We start from the raw sequence: 16,609 nt of genomic DNA, 5'->3' as shown, positions 1-16,609 counted from the left end.
CTAACCATCTCTCTCTGACCCTCATCAAGCTGTTTTTGTGTCTTAATGTAACACAATGTTCACTTTTAGATTAGTGCACAGAACATGCTGTCATACACAGGTACAAGACATGAAGTTCGGGAATAATCATAATAATCCATGATCTTAAAAATAATTTTTACTATAGGCTAAGTATTAAACAGTAAATAGTAAGTATTAAAGAATAAATAAAAAAATAATTAGAAAATAAATAAATAAAAAACCTTTCAGCTTTACTGCTGTTGTAGTATTGGGATATGTACTGGGTAGTTCCAAATACTTTGACGATAAGTTCTTAAGTGATAAGTGATAGGTACCTGGTATTCAAAAATAAATAAATAAATAAATAAAATAAAGCTATACATTGCAGGCTGTGATCTAAAGCAATGCAATACTGTCAACTTTATTTACATAGCCCAAAATCACACATCAGATGACGTCCTTACAAAAGGAATTACATTCTCCCGATTATAGGTTCACAAAAATCTCAGAGATGCATATCTTAATTAGGTACATGAAAAATCTTAACTGTCTGCACAGACACTACCAGAGGTGAAGTGAAAAAAAAAAAATTCAATCATTTAACATGAATTAGCCATGTACTCTAGGTAATGAAGTCTTTAGGGAATTTAGAGCCATCACACATCTGTCTGTAAGTATTGTAGCTTATTCGAGGGAGCACATGTTCAATAATTCTTTTGAGAAAAAAATAAAGTTCTCCAACATGCACAACTGTCTCAACTCTCCACATTCAATGCAGTCGAATCATGCTGGAGGAAATAGGCCTACAGTAGGATGCGCTGGGGGTAGATATGCAGAGAATGAAATTGTATAAGAAATAGAAGCAATACTCATCTGCCCAGAGATTGCAGGGCAGACTGACATTTTGATTTCTTTCCTGCAAGTTTGATGTTAATGATTTGGCTTTGGATGGGGGACCTTCATAGAGTCTGAGCCATATGAGTGCAATTTCCGTCCTGGGGATGAAAGCACATCGATTGCCCTCTGATGGTTTTTATGGGGGGCTGCTTTCATCCAGCCTGAGACATTATTGAACTGCGTTCACCGTTAATGCAGGACTGATTCTGTGTAACTATATCAACATGAGTCCTGCAAACATTCAATATGCTATACTTGTACTGTATGATGTAGCTACTATACAGATGCACGAGGACCTTATTGTTTCTGAGCAAATATGTAAATATAAAAGTGAAGTGGGATAATTTCATTTTCTTATAATGGAGCACAAACCTCATATGATCCAGTGAATAAAGACTACAGGAAGTCAGCACGCCAGCCACCCATGGTAGGCATAAAAATGAGCTTTTTATTCTCTGTAATTGATTAATATTGCAATTAGACTTTTCAATCGGCAAACCCTTCTGCATTCACATTAGGGAATTTTATCCCTGCTGGTGTGCAGTAGGGAGGATGCTGTTGGAAGCCTTTCTGCCTTTATGAATCCCTCTCTCTGTGTCTGCTTGGATTAAGGAATCATTCACAGCTGCCTCTACTGCGCTGATGGGGTTTATGCTCGGGTTAAACGCTGAAATATGCTCAAGTGATTCCCTTATAGTCCAAACCTAACTGAACTGACCCACAAAGACACAGAGGAATGCAACTGTCTAAATGAATACGTCTAGACAAAAGCTACTTGTGAAGCCATCACACACATGCAGTTAAGCTGCCTGCCTATTTTGTTTGTATTGTCACAGCAGCTACCAAACCGATATCTTCATCTAAAATGGACAGACTGCCTTTCAAAAAATGTTCAGATGTTGAACAAACCTATATTTCCCATCCATTTAAGATGAAGTCAGTATGTCAGTGATACTCTAATACAATATGACATGACATAGTTCAAGATACCTCATTAAAACTATCACATGCCTGTTAAGAAATACACTCTAAGAATACACAAGGGAATTATGGCTTTATTTTTACAGTTGTTACTGAGCCACAGTAAGTTGTTACTTGAGGTGTTTTCATCAAAGATACAATCACGATGACAAGGAAAAGATGGTAAAATGTTTCCCTTTGTAACTCTAAGCTTTCTGCACAAGAATAAGCCATCTGTAAAGCATGACTAAATGTGTGTTTCTGCCTCGGAAAACACGAACAAACATTCAGTCTATTTAATCAATTTTGCTGCTTGGCTTAAGTGAATGGTTGACTAATCACTTATGCCCTTAATAACCTTTCATTTGTTTTTTTCAAGCTGAAAATTCCCAGTTTGACTACAAGCTAAACCAGTAACAGGGACACCTGGTGATATTTAGTAACCAACACAAGACTGCAGAGTCTGCATATTTGCTGGCGGGGAAGGCATTGACCTCTGCTCTTTTTACTTAATTTACTGTCAAAATATAAATATGGAACATAGAGGACTCACCTTTGCACTCTAAATTAGCACAGCACGAGGTGAGCTAAAGGGCAGGGGTGATTTTAGAAGTCAGATGTGTTTGCATTACTGTGGTATAAACATAAACCTATGTGCATGTCAAGGGGTCCAATTAAGTCCTTCATTACAATACGTGGCTGTGTGCAAAATGGACACACCTGATTTAGAAAGTGTGACTTTTTCCTACATAATGACCAGGAATCAGAAGTTAACACTGCTGGCAAACAATGCAGCACATTATCCCCAGTGCTGTTTTCCCTGTTGATCTGAGATCTGCTTATCCCCTCTCTCCTGCACCTAACGGCCTGGAGTTAAGGAAGCATGTCTGATTGTTGGTCCAACCTTAACAACATGTTACACAAAAGCCAACACACCCACAGGATGCTTGCATCTCATCCAATCTAATGTGCAGTTTTGTTCTTTAGCCTGCTCACTCCTCTCTTTTTGTTTCTCTTTTTCTCTCTCAACTAAGACCCACAATCCCCTCAGATCTCAAGAGGCTTAATCAGTGTCTGTGTCAGACTACTTCATGGCAGCCTTTGGCCACAGCGGATATTATCCATCTTTTCCTTCTAACAAATCTGTCAATCCACTCAACGGGAAATGAAACTTCTCCTTTTTGGCAAACTGTTTGTCTGCAGCAACACACAGGCAAAAAGAAAATAAAAAATTAGAAAGCAGAGCAACATGAATTCAACATTAAATACACAACGAGGAGAACTCAGAGGTGATGTAAAAGTGGCACAGGCTTCACAAAAAAGGAATATCAGGAATAAAATATTGGTCTCAAACTCACAGTATATGCAAAGGGGTAACCAACCAAGGGGAGGTTTGCTTTGATTTGACTCAATTTGCATAAACCCTCCCAACTATGCTTTTAATAAGTGATCTTCACCCAGGGAGTTGCCGGTGCATAGCAGATTAGCATATTCCAGACAACATAACCACCGGTTGGTTTAGGAAACAAAAAAAAAAAAAGAAAAAGAGAAAGGGAGAAAAACTGGTACGAGGGCAAATTGGAGGAAGAGCAGGGGAGAATGAGGGGAAAATGCACCAAACAGATCTGTTTGTTTTGAATTTCATTTTCAGTAACACAGCAATAAACAGCAACTGCTGGAGAAATAACCACCCCTTATGACTCCCCTGCTAATTTGCTAATGGCTTGGTTGTTTCATAGTGCCCCCTAGTGGTTTGAAAGAGTCCATTTCTGTGATGCTGGAAGAACTGGCATTGATCAGAGAAGTAAATGTATGCAACAGCAGAGTGAGACCAGCAGAGACTGTAAGCTGCTGAGGGCAGAAATTGACTGGGGAGGGGGATATGAGGGAAACATATACTGCCAAGATGCAACCTGATATTAAAATTAGCTTTTATTCCTGTTAAGAACAATTCCCTGTAGTATTTAAAACATGTGACAAATGCAGCAATGCTTGAATAATTCACTGAAAGTGTTGCATGTATGGTGTATGAAGGCTGTGTCTAAAGAGGACCTTTGAAGCTGGAGTCTCCTACGTGATCATTTCTTTACACACTAGAGGGGGCTAGATCATTGGAGCAAGTTACATTAAATACAACCTGATTATGATTATAGGGAGCACTCTGGTCATGTGTTTCTCCACATTTTTACATCTATAGTGAGACTCTTTCTCTCTCTCCATCTCTCTGTCTCTGTATCTCTCTCTCTAACCCTGCAGAGAGACAAATTTGTAATTTTTCTTGGTCACACACAACAGATAAACAGCTACATCAGTGTCAGCTGAATCAGATATTACGAGTTGGGGCAGGTTAATCCCCTTCCCATCATATTACCCTTGGGAATGAACTGACTTTGGCTACAGGATGAAATAATGACAAACTAAAAGATATAGTGCAGTGGGTCCACACTTCAGTGGCTGGGATAAGCTGGAAAGCCAGTTAATTTGCTGCAACTTTAATTTGCATGTATTTGAAAAGACAGAAACTAATTGGTATTAGATAGTTGTGTGTTGATAGAAGAGAACTGTCAGAGTAATGGCAGGGACTGGAACACAGGGTCCATTGTTTAATTGCCTTCCAGAGGGAGCAAAAATCTCATTAATTGACAGAGCGAAATTTGACTTCATAATAAAATCCACCTATTTTCAGATTTTGAATTGGCACTTTATAAAAGATTCAAAGCAAAGATTTGATTCCAGCATGAAAAACTGTAATCATGCTTATTGTGGTGTGTTTACTTGGCTCACATAATTTTGTGTCGCAGTTTCTTTCATGGACACGGGTCCTCTGTGCCTTTGAACACACACTCATGCACTGACACACCAATCATGAATTATTCTATACTCACACTCTCAGCAATATCTTATCCCTAAAGTGACTGTTTAATGCGAGCAATATCACAGCTGCTACAATTTTTCAGTCACATAAAGAATATTTCTCAGATTTTAAACATCGTCCTTCCTCCGTGTAACAGATCATTTTTGCAGAGATCTGTATTTCTGTATTTCTATATTTTGTATCTTTTTTTTTTCTTTATATGCATGTTTAGGTGTTCAGGCTCAGATTGTCCAACATGTCACACATTATCCTAGATGGTTAGACTGGATTGGATAAATATTTTTACTTCCCTGCAACAAGCACTGAAGGAAAGACAGGATGCTGGTGGTGACTGCATCTATAGAATAAATATTTGTAATTATTGTAGTACAAATGTCAATTTATTCATTTATGTTACTCTTACTGTGAAGCATGTCAGAAGGGTTTTATCCTGCCAAGAAATTCTTTCAGTTGAAGTGTTTCAACTGGTTTTGTGTTATCATAATTAACGGGTTTGTTTGAATAATTAATGCATTACAACTATAACTCTGCCATGGACACCCATGATGAAAGGAGTGTGGTAAAACAGCTGTAATAGTATAAAACATGTTTTAAGAGAAAGAAGAAACTGCTAACAAATACTGTACATCAATAAATACTCAGAATGTCGTTCTATCTGCTCAGAACTACATCTATTCATTGTTTTGTATACTGCTTTTAAACGCTAAATAGTGGGACTTGAAATAAAGTGTTACCAGAGTCAACCTGTTCTCACCTGTAGCCCTGAAGACAAATGTGTTAGTTTTTGCACAAATCAAAATGAGTGGGAATGTTAAGCATCACATCAGTGAAATACATAAATAAAAACTAAATAAAGCAGAGGATGAACATTTTGTCTCTCAAGGTTGCCATGAATTACACGTATCTAATGGTTCTGTCCAGCAGTTTACTGTGCGCTTCCAAGGCCGAGACCAATTCCGACCAGTTTCCTTGACAACAGAGTGCAACATCTCAGCCATTTTCTTATCTGTATCCTTGGTGATTATGCCTAACTCTTATTAGTGTGATTTATGTGGAACAAGATAAAAAAAAAAAAATCACTAAAAATTGGTCCAATTTGCTTGCAGCCTGAAACACAGAGACAATATTGTGTTTCTGTTTTTTCCACTGACCTTCGTTGTGCCTGCTTTGGGGCTGCATCCTGGATCTTGTCAGTTGTTTCAAACAGATGCCTGTTGTTGATTTTGATTTATTTACCCCTCCTCCATCCATGTGCTCAAGAAGTGTCTACAGGGCCTGTGCTGGGGGGAGAGTGGGCGTGTGTGTGTATATGTGTGTGTGTGTGCATGGGTTTGCATGTGTGGTGATGATGTCAGCTTTACAGTGTGAGTGAAGACAGATGTGCTGAAGACAGACTGTGTCATGAGTACGGACACAGTCGAGAGAAACACTGCACTGTGCTGCACAAAAGGACTACTCACTCTGCATTACAAACTCAATTCTCCTTAAAATATAACTTAGATTCATGATTTGGGGGGTTTTAGGGATTTCATGTGATTGATGGGAGTGTCTCATTACAATAAAATCACACACACTGCCATTGCCTTCTAAATTCATTTCACGATAGAGGTGTCTGCAGCTTCGGTGTTTTAAGCGTGACAATGTGACATTTTACAGACAAAAAACTCATCTATCACTAACTTTAACCCTTCTACAAATAAAAAGCTGAATTAGTAAGAAATGTGTATTTGGTTTGATTGACAGCAGTCTGGCAACAGAAGCAAACAACCCCACAGCTGTCATCACATTTTAATTCAAATATTGCTAAGATCTGTTGGGTGCACAGAAGTGAAATCAAGTTTTTCCATCTGATAATAATAAAATAAATTGTAGGTTAGTTTATCTCTTAGGTTTTTAAACTGTGAAGCATGAGGTGAGGAAAAGATACTACCCTAGGTGAAACCAACAGGTGCATGTCGATATTCTAAAAACAATGGAAAGTTTCATTGCAGTTTGGCTCCTCAATTTGGCCTGAAATCTGCATCAACAATGGCTCTCCGACTGAGAGTCATCATGTTTTTAAGTTCTCTTCAGTGTCAAAGTAATCCAGTCACAGTTGTCTTATATATCCAATGGATACACTGCTAATAACAAATTCTACATATTTTAAATGGTGCTAATTTGCCTAAATGTAGTCTATATTATTAATATAGACTAAAAAGAATGGGGCTCAATTTGTTGCCCACAGCTAACTGACTGACTCCATATCAACATTATACTTCCTGTACAAGGAGGGTGGGGTGGGGTGCAGTTGTCTTGATTTTGTCTGAGGAGAGGTCCACAGTAACTTTGAAAACCACTCGTCTAACTTAGTGTTGGTCTGATGTTGGGAGAGCTTGAAGAGGGGTCGTGACCTTCCCCAGTAGAGCAGCTGATTCTTTTCATGTCTGAATGATTCCTCTGAGTACAGATCATGTTTTTATGAGTTACCAGATGACACTCAGATGCTCTGTTATATAGAAGAGCCTTATTTGTAAAAGCCAAACAACCCACACAGGCACTCATATTTCATCCAGTGTTTAGCCTGTCTTGCAAAGAGACGGGCATTGATCTGCAAAGCCCACCCTGATAGCAAAAATCCTGATGACTGGCTGAAGAACAGCAGTGTAAAGATAATTCAATATGAGGAAATTTAGAAAAATGTAGCTGAGGTCACATGGAGGCTTCATATGAGGTTAATGTTTTGCAGCGCTGTCATTTTTGGATAAAGACCAGATGTGGATAAACATACAAATATTACTGGATTACTAGCAGAGGGAATTAACAATGACTTCCAAATAAAGAGCTGCACCAAGACATGTATAAAAAAAGAAGGTCCCACTCGCATATGTTCACGAGCAAGCAGGCACACATACTCATGAAAGCTATCATGGTGAATGACAGTTGATACATCGGGTGTCTTAGAATGGGGGCCCTGCAGTGACAGTGTTCAACTCCCATTGCTCAGCCAAGTATAAAGAGATTTGATGGAGCATCTGTTTGGAGAGCACAGAAACAACAGGCGGAACAAGAGTGGAAATCTGGACCAGACAGTCTGCACATTGTCATGTAGCTTCAAATTATGACCCCCTAATAGACACAACAATGGAAAATCACGTTTACACAAACAGAAGACTTATAGAATTAAAATCAACACATTATGCAATATGAATATGCTTCCTTAATATATCTTATATTATTAACTAACACTAAAGTGATTTGCAACAGCTGTTCAGAATGTGTAGCTCTGAATGTGTGTATGTCTGTGCAACGAGAAAGGAGGAGGAGTAAGGTAAAGAAATGTGAACTAATTTGTATCTAGAGGAGCGAAGCTGTCATCTAGTTATAACATGGCCTTCACCTTGTTGTCGACTTAATATGATTGTGAGTCCCAGCCAATGACAGAGCATCTGTTTGTGACACGGAGGAATCAATACTCTGGAGTGAAGCGTCATTTATCTTGTTACGCGCTGACTTTGAAAATAAAAGCACTGCTTCATCTTGAAAGTGGGGAAAAGGGTAATGATACAAGGGAGATCTCATGGATTTTAGCTCAATCTAAAATTATGGACTGATGTTATAATTGTGGCTCAGTATTGACAGCTTTCATATTAGTTGCTATTTAAAATGTGGTATCTGGGAAAGAAAACCATGATAAAAGCTGAGAGAGAGTAAATGGACCTGGAGTTAAAGTGGTGGAAGTAGATAATTTAACTGACTTACTGAAACTATCAAAATACATGACATTATTAGATTACTAATAATACATTAATGTGTAAGCAACATTTTACTGTAGTAGTTGATCCAGATGGAATTATTTTGACTACATTATTTGAAACTAGGTATTTTATTTTAGTCAAGTAGTTTCCACCATGCAGTAGGGGTCACGCCATATCCAAAGGGTCACAAGATTAATCTGAGGAGTTGTGAGTTTATTAATAGAACAGATTTTTTTGGCCTTTTCTCCAATCTTTGCTTTTGTTATGAAATATTAGATAAATTTTCCTCTTTGGGCTTTGTGCAGTTATCTAAATGAAACCATGTGGGATGCGTAGAGGGGAAATCACTTTTTGTGGAACTAACAACTCAGAGACAACTGAAATGGGCCAAGTAGACACTTGTTATGGTGTAAGAGGTGAGGGGTCACAAGTCAATATGGTTGGGAGACACTGGTTCAGCCTTTAAGAATACATTGCAATTTAAAATATCTTATGAATTTATGAGGCTTTTTTAATGTAAAATCTGAATCTGTGAAGTAACTTGTAACTCTATCTATTAAATGAATGTAGTGAAGTATCAAGTAGGATAAAATGGAGATACTCATGTAAGGTACAAGTACTTTAAAACTGTACTGCAGTACAGCACTTGAGTAAATGTACTTAGTTATTCTCCAGTGCTCTTGAGTTGAGACTGTTTTGTCTGTTTTTGTTTTCCAAGTCACGTAGCCATAGAGGTCCTTAGAAAAAAAAAACAACTGAGCAAACTCCAAGACAGGGTGATATGGTCGAAAGTTCCAGGACAAAACTCCAGGGAGAAAAAAAGTGATTTATTTTGGTTTTGTTTTTTGTCAAAATTGTTTTTGGACCCTTCAGACCTCTTCAACCAATGATATCATCAATATGATGATAATGTGGAAATCCTTCCTCCCCAGTGTAAAGGAGAATCATTCTAGGACACAATGAGAGGACATGGGGTGATTTTCCAGGGATGCTGTATTTTCTGGCCCAGAATTGCAGATACATTTTCAGTGTATATCCTCAATGACAACAATAAATGTTCTAAGCTCATAAAGTTAGTTTCCAGTTTGATATCCAGGTGTGTTTGCCAATAAGTTCCAGAAAGTGTGTGGAAAGAAGTTTAAAGTTTGTATACAAGATGCCTTGTAAACCTGTCTGGGAGATTACATGGTTGTGCTCCTTGCTCCATTAGCCTCTCCTTCATGGCTCTCCCTCCCCACTCTGTCTTGCAGTGATTTATGTAGGAGTGGAAAGATTGCAGTGTTGCAATTTGTGTCCTCTGCATATGTCACCCGAGTGGTCCAAGTATTTAAGCCGTCAGTAAAATAAGACGCTAATGCTTGCTCTTTAAAAAAGTAGAGATATGTGCAGCATGTTTACAGTGTCAGCCTGTTTAGTCAAGACATAGGCCTTCCATCACAGGAAATTGATTTTTGGTATACAGCATAATGTAGGTGCATACAGTACACATGTGAGTAGTGCAAAACATTTTTTATGAGGCATCTACACCTTTCCCTACAGTACTTGACCACATAGAGAGATATGAAAGACAATTATGTTACACTTAGTGTCAACTGTTCATTAAAGACATAAAATTTAACATCTTTGAGTGCTTGATTTCATGATCAAACTGATACTAGAACTGAACATGTGGGATGCCTTCAGTTCTTTTTTCTGGACATCCCTTAAAAGTGGTTTTTAACAAAATGCTGAAAAATAACAATTTCTGACACAAAAACAAAAACCGTATGGCAACAAACGGGGCGCTTTTCTCACTGCCATCCTAAATCATCACTCTGCGGCTTGTGTCAAGAACATCTCTGGCAAATAGTGGTGTAGATCTCTAAAAATAAAACTGTTTTTGTCATTTTTACAAACCAACATATAAAGCTGAAAATTATAATTCAAAAGGCTTTCCAAGTCACATCTTGTTGCCAAACCTCTGTGATTCTTACCAGATGGCAATGAATCAGTGTATTACCTCAAGAGAAATTACTAAAGACATCAGTGAGTTTCTCTGCATTACTGTGCAGCCTGGCAAACCTTCAAGCTCTGTTAGGTTTCTCTCAGAAATTTTAAAGAAATTAAGAATTGTTTAGCACCATTTTTAGCTAAAATGTGTTATCTTTCTCTGCTGCTGGTATCTTCTCAAGTGGGTATCATCTCTAAGCCCAGTGTTTGGATATAGATGCTTTTCTAAGGTTCTATGTTTAAATCAGCTTTAATGCAAACCAGATCAGACCACATAGGGTTTGGGTTTGAGTCTTTCATGAGTACATTATGACAAAAGGATAATACATACATTTTCCTCTAGAGCGAATTTCTCATATTGTCTTAGTCTCACATTTATCTTTCTGTTTTACTGAAAAGGCCTATTTTAATGTAAATGAGGGGCCTTCCTTGTTTATTTCTGTACAAAAAAATGTGTGGTGATTTGTGGCGTTATTAAAGGCAGATACAGTCATCACAGTATGCAGCGAATTCACGTCCATTCCACTGTAATTAATTATATGCAGATGATTTATTTCTTTTCGTTCTAAACTTACTGGCTTCTGTTTGTACTACATTAGAAGTAACAGAAAATTAAAGGTAATTCTATTGTTATTCAATTCAATTATGCCAATCATTTCTCTATTATTTTTAATTATAAGCTGTTATGGGTTTCATGTTTAACAGTTAAAGTACACTAAATACAGACAGTGCTGTTTTCCAAATAGCACTATATTTTGATCTTCAACCTTTAGTCCAGTTTTCTCAGAGGATGACAAGTCTGACAAGATCTCAGTCTAAGACAGAAAGTAACAAAATATGAGTTCTGCATTCCTCCATGGGTAATCTACGCATAGACTGATGTGCTTATCTTTAGGTTAGGTTGCAAAAAAACATCTCATCCTAACAATGGCTCAGCGCAGGTACATTATGCATCTAACATGCTGCTCATTTGGTTCAAAACTGCAACTGAACTTAACAGTATTTTGTTCACACTAAGGTTGAAGAAAGATACAATAGATTCATACTGACACTTCTCTCCACAGTGGTCACACTGAACCCTACAGGACATGATTACATGAGAGAGGAATCGAAGAAAAGCTCTGATGAAGGCTACATTCTCACCATGCTGAGATACTGTAATCAGCTAGTGAATAAGTAAATTACCATTTCTAAAATGGGTCTACGGTAGGTTAAGTGTGCATTTATTGACTGCACAAGACTGGATGCATGGGCACATATTATAAAATGATAGCTTAAAATCAACCAAATCGGTTTAAACCAATCTGCTCCTCTCTTTAAAAAAAAAACTGAAAAGAGGATCCAACCTTGTCATCACTTGCCTTTGCCTTTGCAAAAAGAAACTCAACACCATCAGACCCTGAGCTGGGTAAACAAATCCAACTTCAAACCTGCAGGTCTTGAGGGTTGTTTTCAAGCATGAAGCAAAAAAGATTCACAATCAGCACCATCGGCACAATCAGTCATCTCTTCCATGATTGTTAGCATATTTTTTTCTCACTGCCTCAGTTACTTGAAATGTCATGGTGTGCACAGAATCCTGACCAAATGTCACAAATTCTATAAAGTTCTCACCAGGCATCATAAAACCACATTTTGATGAATCCAAATTGATTAAAATACAGATGGTAATTAAGCTGGCATTTAACTATATTTCACACAAAACATGACAGAAAAGAGTTGAGATTTCAAATGTATAATGTAATTATAATAATTGCTGGGGTACCCCTTTAAATAAACTGGGGATCCAGCAATGTGACATCACAATGCAAACACTAATATGAACTGAGAACACTCTCTTACACGACCCTTGGAACAAACATTTGTTTTGCATACAACAACCAACACTTAATGGTTAATTTTTTGTGAGTAGTCATGGTCTCCAGAGGATTAATCCTATTATGATGACACCTTGACTAACTTTTATCTATCACCACCATCAGGTTATAATATCCACTCCACACAAATAATATCAAAATCTAATTGAATGATTTTCTAGAAATTTACTGAGCACATTTGTGCTCCTCAGAGGATGAACCACGCTGACTCCTTGTCTTCCACTGAAATTGGGTGTAACGAATGAGGTCTGAATACTGTCATTATTTAACATAAAATTCCACACTGACATGCACTTGTAAGCTGACCAACGCTCCATATGCTTGTGTTTTAATAAAACATGCCCCGAGCAGCAGTATAAGATCAATATGTTAGGCAAATAGAGACAGAGAGTGTATGTGTTATGTCCTCTATTGTCATTACATCATTATGAATTTATGTAAAGTGCTTTAATTATGCATTAGACCAAAGCTGGAGGGACCACCTTAAATATTTATTGATTATAAATGTCATATTTCATTATAAACCTGTTTTATTCATGGTTGGTTTACTCTTTGCTTCAGTTTGCATTCCAACATGTTTGCAGTCACACTCTGCTCCAGCAGTGTTTTACAGGCTCTATATTAGTGAAGGTTTAAACAGTTTATAATACAGTGCTAACAATGGTGGAAAGACTGTAAACAACTGCACTGCACTGCAACATTTTCTTCATAGTACCGCAGGGCTTATATATGATGGGGTTTAAATGCTAACAAGGAAATTTTCACTTTAATATTTTGATTTGGTGTTTTCTTTTCTCATATTGGTCATTTGACACCCCACCATCATTACATAACCAAACCACAATAGTATGTAACTGAAATAATGGGCTGTGAAGCTGTACCTGGCCTCGCTTTAATAGTATCTATTCAGTTCCCCCTCAGCTGAATAGATGCAGGTGCTGTTTGAAAAGAAAGAAAATGCTGCACTGCATTCATCTGATTTACAGTGTTGCATCAAATGAACCACAAACTGAGCAGATGGAAACATCTGTAGAATGGATGGTGCTTGATTTCAACCACAGCTACTGCAGTGATCCTTGGATGTGAAAGCATAATAGCATACAAAAAAAAACATCCTTAGAAAAATGTAGGATTAATTAGTTAACTCTTTGTTCTTCAACACTGTCTGCTGAGCCCTTGATGATCTCTTACTGCAGTATTATTTTTGCCATTTTAATATGCATGGATTTCTAGGTCAGCATACATTCCATTCCACAGAAAAATGATACCACATTGTTCTTTAATTCTTTCAAATTTGTATGGAAAACTGTATTGAATTGCACAATGGATTTGTGATGAAAATCACACTGGCATTTGAACCATGGATATAGTGATCCTGGTTCTGTAATTATGAGGATCTTTTCCCTTTGGCTAGGATTATTGTCCCTGGAGGAAGATCAATTGTAATCATCTGAACTCTCCCTAGTAATGAAAGTGATGGAAAGCCTTCTTTCAGATGCTGTTTTAACAAGGTCCAATAACTGCTCTATAACAATCATATCTGGTTATTGATAAGGGTATCACATGAAGGACAAACATCCACAGTTCCAAAAAATGCACAATAATTCTGCAGACTGCCTGTCAGCAGCTTTTAAAACATTTATCTCTTAACAAATGTGCCTCACAGTATCTGACAGAATTATCTATACATGTAGGTGTATTTTCTATTAACCCAAACAAATGAACAATCTACTTTTAGATGGAGTGGAGTAAGATATAAACTGAAAAAGACCAGTTAGTTTGTTTTTGTTATTTAGTGGTACTATTACTTATGTAAAGGATCTGAATGTTTCTTCCACCACTGAAAGTCACACAATAACACAATCAAACTGACCTATCAAAGCAGCCGCCTGCGGGGTAAAATTACTGTTTTTGTCAGTGGGTCTGGTCGTAATATATAGCGATGTTTCTGGTCTATATGAATCCTGTCTATAGTGTTGTCAGACACTTAAAATAATCAGAACCTGCCAGTGGCAAAAACAAGCACTTCAGTGGATGTACTTTGATGTGGAAATTGTCCAGTTGGATGACATTGCAGCAGCTATTTGCAATGGCAGAAGACAATGTTCTTGCTTAAAATACTGATTGCAAAGCTTTTTGGCCCTATCAATCATTTACACCCAAATACATGGGGAATTAAGGCCCAGGTTCAAATATATCAGAACACTACACAAACCAAATAAATATGGATTTACTCCTGCATGGTCCATATACCATTTAAAACATGAGTTATTTTCTGTGGGATTCCAAAGTAAGAAGTAAAGCCAATTTCAACAAAACATAGTAAACCTAGCTGTCACCTACAGACCTGCAGAACTTAGCCATACAAAGCTAAAATGCAGTGCCTAAATATTTGGTCACAACTGAGATAAAGATCAGACATTTTACCTAACCATTTCAAATTTACAATGGTATAGAAACCTATGTATGTATGTGAAATTTTAAGCATTCACAACTAGGTACATGTTAATCTAGTATGCACACAGATTTAGGCACTGTAGAATTCAACTACAATTACATATTTTTCAGGATGAAATCTGTCATTTTACCTCACCCCATACCAGTCAGAACTCCTGTGAGGTTTTGACTGATATGATGGGCGAGTCAGTCCCTGTCATCTCCCAAACTGCTCATGCTAATGGGACCATCTTTTTAGACAGAGGGAAAAAAAGAGAGAAAAAAAGAGCAAACATAAAATGTCAAATTTCCCTGAATACCTCATTATTTTCCTCACTAACAGCCCTCTGGTGACGTGGTCTGGTGCGGCTGTTGGTGCCTTTTACAACAAAGCATATTCACTGAGGAAAATAGAGGGGATAATGACTGGACCCACAGTGCAATTGTTTGGCTGCAAACACCTGATTATGGTGCATGAGCTAGTTTGAGAAATTTGATGGACATTTTATGCTGTTCTGTGGCTCCTCTAGCTTCAGCAGTCTGGGAGAAGGCTGAGATGTAACTGTGGGGGCTAAATCAGTGTGTGTCTGACGGTTATTCAAATGTCACTGGAGTTTTGATTAACATGTGGGTGAGTAGATAATGGTGAATTTCTTTTACAACAAAGCAAACAGCAAGAATTAAAAGAATACAGAACACGACTTAGAAATTACATCACTCAAATGGTGTATTAAGTTTTTTGGGGCATGTCAAATACAAGTAATTCAAGATACAGTATGTCCAGTTCAAGTCTTAATAGTTTGACATTTCTAGTGTAAAATTAGATGATAAGTTACCACTCTCATATTAGTTTGTTAAATTTTAGCAGGCAGCTGGTTAGCTTACATTAGCACAATGACTGGAAACAGGAGGCAAACAGCAACACCTAAAGATCATTGATTGACATGTTATATATCTTATTTGTTTAATCTATACAGGGCGGGTTGTGTGTCAGACTATTTCTTAGCTGCCTCCTGGAGTTCCTGCTTTACCTTCCAGTAAGAGTCCAAACGTTGCTTGATCTTCAGCCTTGGCTGTCATGACTGAGCCCTTCCTCCAATTTCTACCACTCTCAGTGAGCTCGGGTCATTGGGTAGAAAAAGTAGAATGTAGATTCAGGGGAAAAGAAGATAGCAGAAATTAGCATTCTAAAAAAAACAGTATCAGTGGGAGACATGAAAATGAACTGGAGAAATCAAGTGTTTTTAGTGTTGATGGGATAATCTTACATGGGTAAAACTGGTGCCCCCCCGTCTCTACTGTAGGACCTTTCAATCGTTTTCCACCAGTGGTCATGGATCTTATAATCCACCCAGTTCGGGATTCTTCACATACACTCTTGTGTTTTCCCCATCTTTCTAAATCATTTCCTCTGTCAGAAATGAGAGATTGTGAAAGTCCTCCACTTTTTCATTCTGGATGTTGTTTGGACTCTCCAGGTTTCCTGCCTGTGTGCACATTTCTTTTTGTGCTGTCAGTTTTGCCTGTCTCTCTTTTTGGCCTGTCTCCATCTTTACCTCCACCTCTTTCTCCTTTTTAGCCTCCACCAAATCACCATTGCTGAGGTAAATTTTTTACGTGGTAAAGTGAAGAAATGGGAGAGAGTGAAGACATTGCTTCCTCTGGTGGACTTTGGAAGAGTGTTAAGAATCACCTTCCTGGTGGAGAGGTCTTTGTCCTCCTGTGAGAAAAGCAGGCAGGTTAGTTGGTTGGTTTTTGCAATTTCCTGCAATTTTCAAAACCTTCAAACACAGTATACAATATCTTTTTTGGTCATTAATCTCTAAATGCACCCATTT

Source organism: Lates calcarifer, linkage group LG16_LG22 (assembly GCF_001640805.2).
Source record: "Lates calcarifer isolate ASB-BC8 linkage group LG16_LG22, TLL_Latcal_v3, whole genome shotgun sequence".
Lineage (NCBI taxonomy): Eukaryota > Metazoa > Chordata > Actinopteri > Centropomidae > Lates > Lates calcarifer.
The sequence above is the reverse complement of the archived record's forward strand: the minus strand, read 5'-3'. Positions refer to the sequence as shown.